The sequence below is a fragment of the Alligator mississippiensis genome, chromosome 2 (genome assembly GCF_030867095.1).
Source record: "Alligator mississippiensis isolate rAllMis1 chromosome 2, rAllMis1, whole genome shotgun sequence".
Taxonomy (NCBI): Eukaryota; Metazoa; Chordata; order Crocodylia; family Alligatoridae; genus Alligator; species Alligator mississippiensis.
In genome coordinates, this window is record NC_081825.1 from 116,934,457 (window position 1) to 116,943,171 (window position 8,715).

At 41.0% G+C, this 8,715-nt stretch overlaps 1 long non-coding RNA gene across 1 annotated transcript; it reads left to right on the forward strand.

The window, feature by feature from the left end:
- Nucleotides 1-784: 784 nt before the first annotated feature.
- Nucleotides 785-8,028, forward strand: LOC132248586 (uncharacterized). Its single transcript, XR_009459842.1, has 2 exons — nt 785-928; nt 3,633-8,028. It is a non-coding gene; the product is annotated as an uncharacterized LOC132248586 (long non-coding RNA).
- Nucleotides 8,029-8,715: the final 687 nt, after the last annotated feature.

Below are 8,715 nucleotides of genomic sequence, written 5' to 3' on the forward strand. Positions count from 1 at the left end.
CTGCCTGGCTTCCCCATGACTCCCCCTGACCACCACTCCCTGCTCCAGCAGGGATTCCCCCCTCCTCTCTTCCATAGCATGGACTGTAGCCAGCATGTGGTATGCTAGCTAATGCTGAGAGGTGTCTGTGTAAGGCATAAAAAGAAAGATGCACATAAGGTTTTGTTGTCAGAAGAATGGACTAAACTATTATTTGTAATCCAGATACACCTTTCCCCCAGAGTCTCTCCTTGTCTCCAGACTGGAATTTGTATGCATGAACATCAAGACCATCTACTGTGGTTATCTGAATAAGGCTATAGAATTTCATAATTTTTTTTTTTGCATCAATCCCATGATTTCTGCTTGAGCCAGAACATGTTTAACTCAAAAATGCATCTATGTACAACAGCTCCAACTATACAACAGCCTATCAGCAGTGACTCTGCTAAGAAACTATATAGAATACCATTTGAAACTAGCTCCCTACTACAATTTTCAGATAGACCGTAGAATTATCAAATGCAAATGTTATAGACAATGGCTTTTCTATCAAATCTGTTTGTTTTCAAAGCTGCTTTTTCTTTAATGCTTTTTGTCAAGTGCAGAAGCCTCCAGTACTGCGATGGCTTACAACTGGCTTAGAGAAGTAGTGTACATATATAAAATGGCTGCAATTTTTTCCTTTTTTGAAAAAACAGTAAAATGTATTGGGGGGGAAGGGGGGAGGGAACAGGTCTTTGCTGTGTGTTATAGCCAGTATCTGAGTTTTTTTCCTCTCTCTCTCTAACTATGGAATCAGAAGACTTCCCTGTAAACAAAGTGCTTCTTCAGATATTTGTTTCGATGTGGGAGGATGTGATGGATATCTCAGGCAAAGGAAGGTCGAAAAATTGGCTAACTAAAAAATGAAAGTCTTTGAAGCAAATGCAGAGGCAACTCAGTGAAGGTAGTTAATATGCCTACCAGCATAACGTTAAGCTAGAATAGCTCTAGAAACACAGTACCTTAAATTCATGGGTTATGGGAAATAACAGATATTTTACATAGTTCTACATTTGTTTCACAACCTTAATTTACAAAATGCATTAAAATTGGTATTTAACCAGGAGGTAAAAATGCTAAGGATGCCTTTTGGGCAATAGTATGCATTCTAGGTCAAATGCTGCTGCTCTTATTTAGCTTTCATTATGGCAAAAGTCTTATTAATTTTAAGCATGTGAGGCGAGTTAGTAAAATGGGCAGGCTTGGTGAACGAAATATCTTTGCTGACACTCAGAAAGGAAAAATGATTTTTCTTAAGTCCGCAAGAGAAGGCTGAGAGGTGACCTTGTGGCTGCCTATAAGTTCATCACGGGGGCACAGAAGGGAATTGGTGAGGATTTATTCACCAAGGCGCCCCCGGGGGTTACAAGAAATAATGGCCACAAGCTAGCAGAGAGCAGATTTAGACTGGACATTAGGAAGAACTTCTTCACAGTTCGAGTGGCCCAGGTCTGGAATGGGCTCCCAAGGGAGGTGGTGCTCTCCCCTACCCTGGGGGTCTTCAAGAGAAGGTTAGATAAGCATCTAGCTGGGGTCATCTAGACCCAGCACTCTTTCCTGCCTATGCAGGGGGTCAGACTCGATGATCTATTGAGGTCCCTTCCGACCCTGACATCTATGAATCTATTTATTCTTACTTTGATCATTGTATCCAAGTTACACTCTTGAATGTGTTTGTAATAGTCATCCTCTGTATATGGGAACTAAGGCTCAGAAGTACTGTGTCTCAGATACTGAAAATTATTTACCTTAAAAAATCTGAGCCCTAAGCGGTGTTCCCAGGACCACACAGGGAAACTATGGCAGCACAGGGAATCAAACATATCTTCTAAATCCTAGACAGATTTCATTCTTCAGTAATGGACTAGGACTCTAAAGATCTGGGTTTGATTCCTAGCTAGAATATCATGGATTTCTTCTGTGTGAGCTTGGTCAAGACTAAAGATCTTACTGTGTCTCCATATCCCCTTCAAAATGTCACAGTAGTAGTAACTGTGTCTTCCTTGTCCCCTTAGTTTGCACTCTTTTTGGTACTGGAATTGTCTCTTACTATGGGGATTTACAGCACTTGTTACAATGAAACTCTAGTATACACCTTTAGACGATAGCAATGGCTATTGTATGGTAAAAATATTGCTAGATATCCGATGATCTGGCCAGCAACTATTATGGATATCTATTATTTCTCAAAGGCTCAGCAGGAAAATCCTGAAACACAAAACTAATTTATACATTATTTAATGTTAGCCAGCTGCTGGAATAAAGTGACCTGGTCTCATCTGAAAAGAGCCTGCTCTTTCCAGAAGCTCACAGAAGAATAATTGCTATGATGATAATGAATAGTGTATTCATTTTTCAAATTTGAAATAGCAGACACATGCTAATTAAGGCTGGTTACTTCACAAGGGGGAATGGTGTAAACCTCTTAACCTTAATGCTAATACTTGAAGAATGCTTAAAGTACTTTTATCTTTTGCTAAGAAATGCTGATAAATTTTGGGATGGGCTGCTTGAAGATGTCATTTGCCTGCCATTCTCCCAAATCCTTTTCTAGCTCAAAGCTACTTCATAACTATGCTGGTAGACTCAGATTTCAGGGGGTGGGGGGAGGGGGGAATAAAAAACTGGAAGAGCAACATGTACTTTGGAGGAAATCTAAACTCTTCTCAGCATACATAAATATTTGTGAGTATGAGGAGGACCAAAGAGGAAAATTGTCATTGCTTACGAGACAAGCAAGAGGGAATAAAAACAACATTAATTCAGCATTAGCACTTTAAAAAGCTAAGTTTTCTTATTTCCAGTCACTGTACAAAGCTTGTGGTAATATTATCTAGCTTGTTAAAAGGCAGCAATCCGAGGTTTGATAGGGAGAACAGGATCCTGAATACGCTCCCCTCATATCCTCCCTGATGTCTAGGAAAGGGTGGAGCGGTTCCAAATTATAACTACTCTCTTCCCAGGACCTCTAGGGAAGTGGACATGGAGAAGGTGAAGATCAAACAAAATTTTTCCCTAGTCCCTGGACAGTGCTGGTCAGAAGAGGATAGGTAGTAAATTACTCTTTCAGTTGTACAAAGATGGAGCAGAACAGGAAGTGGGATTCACCAAATCATAACATCTACTTGGGCTACTTTGGGGTGAGCATACCCCTGTGCTGTTCCTTATACACCCAGGGTGAGTTTACAGGTACAATCTAGCCCAGTGTTTTTAAGAACAATGATTTTTTTTTCTTTTTCTTTTTTGCCTAATACATTTAAATACTGAGGCAAAGCAAAAATCATTTCCCCAAAAACATACCAGCAGATATCCCAGTAAGTGTATTAGTTTAGTATTTTTTACAGTCCTAGAGATACATTTGAAAACTGCCTCTTACTCAAACCTCCTAATTTTGGTGGTTATATATCCTGTTTTTACATGCCTTTTCAGCTTAGAGTTGAATGGGTATTAAAAATTGAAGTGAAGCTGCCATTTTCTGAATAAGCTAAGCAGGAAAAATTTAATTCTTACACTTTTGGTCCAGTTCTTACTAAGGTTGCTTTTAACGAGGGTTCGATTGAGTCCCAAGAAATTTTATCAGGTGTCTTTTTCTTTTTTCTTTTTTGCAGCTAGCTCAAAAATGGCTGGGCTTTAAATGACACCGATGGCATACGCTTCATAGTCTTCACTGAGCAGCAGAATTCATTGTGTAAAAAATAGAAGACCATAAGAAAAGAAACAAGGAAGCTATGATGTGGTGAAAAGACTTGGTGACTAACTTCAACAGTTTTAAATGTAATTAAAGACTCTGACTCCAGCAGTTCCCGCATTTCCTCTTGTTTTGCCAAGACAAAAAGGATCTTGCACAGTTGACTTATATCATTGTTATGTATGTTCTAATCAGCTGTTGTGCATGCACAGCCAGATGCTTTGCTAAGGCCAGTCTGAAATTTGTTGAGGTTTCCTGTTTTGACTGATCAGGATTTTATCTGCTGTGAATTGCACCTGATGCTCTTAATGCAGTTCTCCCTAGATATCAGGTCTTCACTGTCCATCCTCAGCACTGACAACATCTGTGCTCATCTCCTTATTTAAATCTGCAAATGTGCTTCTGCTTTTGAACTCCTAGGTACCTAAAGGTAGTTTACCTTTGATTATCAAATGTCCGATCTAAAAATAAAAGTCCAGCAAGTGTAAAACAATAAAATGCCACACATAGGATTTAGCCTCATTGTGAATCTCTCAGCTGCTGCTTTCCAATTCCTTTGCACTCAATCAGACTGATTACTTGGTTGGTCTGTCTGTCTGTCTCTCCCTTTCTCTTTCACTCACACACATTTGTCACCATTGCCTTGTACAAACATATTCCCTTCAAAGTGAGAAAATAACGGGAACCTGGTGCAGGTAGGGTGTGGCTATACAAGAAATGTGGAAAAGCAGATTTTTATTGTGTATGCCACAGTTCAATAGAAAATTCACCAGTTGTGGAGTTAGGGTATAAACAAAACAGCAGAAAAAGTAGTATGAGCCTTGGAGAATACCAAAGAGACTATTCTCTTTAAAGCAACAAGTTCATCCTTAGCTATGTACTGGTAAATCCTTGGGTACAGAAGGGGAACAGTCAGTGAAATGTTGCTTATTGTGGACTCTAACAATCCTTGCTTCAGTTCCCTCCTAGCCACAAAATGACAATGTCCAGATAAAGAGTAATGGATTTCTACAGGCTGGCTTGAACAGCCGAGTCTGTTATCCATCTGACATACCTCTCTTCCGTTTCCTTTACTGGAGAAGAGCATGGGATCCACAATCATTGTTTTTGTTTGATTTTTAAATATCTAATATTTAAACTGATGCCTATATTGTAGGCTGACAATCAGGTCACTGATCAGGTCTCTATACTGTATTTTACATAAGCTAATAATGAAGATAAAAACAACTCTTCCATAAACCATATTTAATTGGAGGTCGTGACTGTTTACAAAGGTGGTTGCAATTATTATTCCAGTTAACCTCTGCATTTTTTATAATTAAAGTAATTAACCTAACAATTGACAAGGTTAACAAAGTATTGTCTTCCTCCCTCCACCTTCCTCTCCCACCCTGCCACATGCACACAGTTTTCTGTAAATGGCCCAGTATGTAATAACAGGTGGTCAAGACAGCTAACTTAGAGGTCAAGGCTGGGGCAAGCAACAATTACTGTGCTGCAGATATAAGGTTCTGTATTTGATTGAAAAGCCAAACTTCTATTACTTTTTTGCCTCTTCAGTATCAACTCTAAAATTATAAGAGAATCAGATGCAAAAAAGCCACCATGAACACCAAAAGGCTCCCAACATTTCCCCAGACTGGGGATACCCAGATGTCCACTCCCCTCCTGTAGACCAGTCTAGAAACAGAATGAAGCAGTGAGACAAAACTAAGGTTTCCATATTTTCAGTTCCAAAAAAGAGGACACCTGTCGGGGGGACACCTTACTCCCAACCCACAGCCTCCTGCCTCTCACTCCCAACCTGCAGCCCTCCACCCCCATCCCTACTGCTGCCCCTCACTCCAGACCCACAGTCCCTCACCCTTCCAGGCCATGCTGTTGCCCCTCACTCCCAACCTGCAGCCCCCATCCCTGCTGGTGCTCCTCACCCCGACCTGCAATTCCCCCCAGCTCTGCCAGTACCCCTCACTCTCAGCCCACAGCCCCATGCTCCCCACAGCCCTGCCCAGCCCAGTGTGGCAACTCCAACTCGTGCAGGCAGTGGTGGAGTAAGCCCGGTCTTGGCACAAGCTGGGGCTCCTGCTTGCATTAGACAGCCTGGCCATTGCTCCCTTCCCCCGGCACTGTCTCCTGGTTGCTTCACCCCTGGGAGCACGAGCACCAGCCCCTGTGCTACTGGCCTAGCCACAGAGTTCCCCACTGCTGTCAAAGGACTCCCCCACCCTGTTTCCCCACTGCCTTGCCTTGCTGCAGTTCCAGTCCCAACCCCAGCACCTGGCCACCACTCCCCAGTTCCATCAGGCACCCACTCGGCCTCACATATACATCCCTTCCACCTATCCTTGCCACACACACACACACACACACACACACTTAACTGAATCCACCTGCCGGGGCTGGTCCCACGCCCCTGCCTGACTGCATGCCGGCCACCTATGCGTGTGTGTATGCAGACGCATGTGATGCCTTTGCCTCTCAACACCCTCCCCTGCTCCCACCAGTGGAGCAAAGCAAAACAGCAGACATTTGGTGATATTTCAGAAAACTGCCTGGATGGAAATCAGAGGACCCAAAAAGAGGACATGTCCAGGAAAACCGGGACGTATGGTAACCCTAGGTAAAATCCTCTGCTTGCTCTTCAGTCTGGGGAGCTGGGAACAAGGAATCACTGATCGTCCTCTTAGTCCCCCATGGCAAATAGCTAAGCAGAGTGAGCAGAGCAGTAACCTCCAACTACTCAGATTGGGGGCCCTGGTCAGGGGAGAAAGTGGCAGCTTTGCCCTGTTGTTCCAGTCCCCTATCTGGACAGGTCATGTGCCCTTCTCTCCTAGACCCAAGCAGTGAGAGAATGCCCCTGCCTGTTCCTCTGACTGCCCAGTTCCCAGGCTAGGAAAGTATGGGGAGGATTGCCCCAACTTTTTACTTCCCTCCTTGGCCTTACCAGGAGGGGAACATATAGGCATTCCCTCTTACAAGTGAGTTTCTATTGCAATGGAGGTTTTCCGGGTTAATACCTACAAGATCTTTCTCTTGGAGGGGGCATATTTCCCCTGGGAGAAATTGAATGCTCATGCTTGTATGCTCATAATTTCTACAGGGAGAGTGGGATTCTTTTGGTAGAAACATAATGTTTGGACCAGCAAAGCAAAATCTGGACATTGATAACAAGTGACTCATTCAGACAAAAAGCACTTACAGCAGATAATGATAACTTCTCAGTAAGTGATCCTTATAAACACAGTCATAATCATTTGTCCCAGTAATGAACAAAAAAATCACAATTCAAAAATACAATATAGTAACTGATTAATAATGTCTGTGGTTGGGCAACCCTTTAGGCATCAAGTGCCTGAAACCTGGTAACCTGAAGAACGGCACTTAATGTCTGAAAGTCTGTCCAACAGCTCTTCCAACTATTACAGTTTGTCTAATAAGATATTACAAAAAAATCCTTTCCTATCAGATATTTCCTAGACCACCACAGCTACAACAACACTCCAGCCCTACTACATCAATTAAATCCTTTTTAAAAAAAATAAGAATTAAACTTTATATGAGTTTTGGTATAAGACAAAACCATACCCTTAAACCTCACTTTAGAGGGCATTACTGCCACTGACCATTACTACCAGTTTGAACCACTTGCCAAGCACACAAAACCTACAGTTATTCTCATACCTACACTATGGCATGGAATAAGTTTGAGAACTATTCTTTGAGATCAACTTAAAAGAGTTAATGGAGAGAAACTAGCAATGTAAAATAGGAAGATATTTATGGTTAAGGAACAGAATAAAGTGATATAGTAAAAAAAGAAAGCAGAAATGAAGCAGAAGAAATTAAAATAAACAGAGAAAAGGGTATATATGCTGGTTGGATGGCTTGCTTCTGCACATAAAATGCTTTATAGTCTTATGTTTAAAAGGAGCTGTCCAAGTAGCCTAGAAAATTATGCTGCTGTAAAAGTTAAGGACCATCTTTTATTGCTTTTAAAAGTGCATTTTACTGGTATAATGTGGTATACTTACAATCTTAATTTAGGGAAAAGAGTAAGAAATTGCACAAACTGTAAATTTTGAATGGCTTTAACATATAAGTTACAAGAGGTTTAAAGATGGAGCAGTAGAGTCAGATTGTTTTAAATATTGGGAAATGGACTGCCAATGTTAAAATAAAAATTAAGCCATAGAATGCAAAAATAGTGTATTTCTGAGGAAAGTTGATGGTTATAAATTGAGTATGGTTTTGATTATACTTTGTATGTAAAAAAAATTACTTTACTACTGTTAAAAATAAACACAAGTCAAACAGTACTCATTATTTATTATAATTCAATAAATGATTGATCATAAGGGCTGAAGCTATTTAATAACAGATTCAGCTTCCATTACTGTCAAACCAGTATTTTCTGTTGTAATTCATTTACTAACCAGTTGGTGATGAATGGTTTTATTTTTAGCAAAATGAAACACTACCTGATTTCTTTTTTAGAGAATCAGCTCCAGAATAACCTGTTCCACCCATGAGAGGTCATGAACTTTCCAAACGGTCAAGATCTAATAACAGCAAACAGTTGATTAGGCACCCAATGGAATAATGAATAGTCATGGAACCCAATCACTCTTCCCTTCCCCCTCACATCCCCAAAGACTCTTGGTCTCTGCAATATCTTAAGGAAAAAAGATGAACCATGTGTATTTACTATGCAGATGTTCTTGTATTAACAGTGGGCCACTTACAGTCCCCAAGTGAATGTCAAAGCTTCTGTTTGTATGCCTCAAACACTTGATTTCAATGTGGCTGCCAAGAGCAATCTGTAAGAAGCTTAGAACATCACTGGCACCAAATGTTAGGGACCCCATTTCACACGGATCAATACCATTGTAATAGGTCTCATGACTGCATGCTTGCATTAGAGCCACTTCTGCAAATTTGTTTTTCAACAGACAGAAGTAGGGGAAAGCATATGGCTTTTGCCAGTCGTGTAAAGCAAAAGAAGC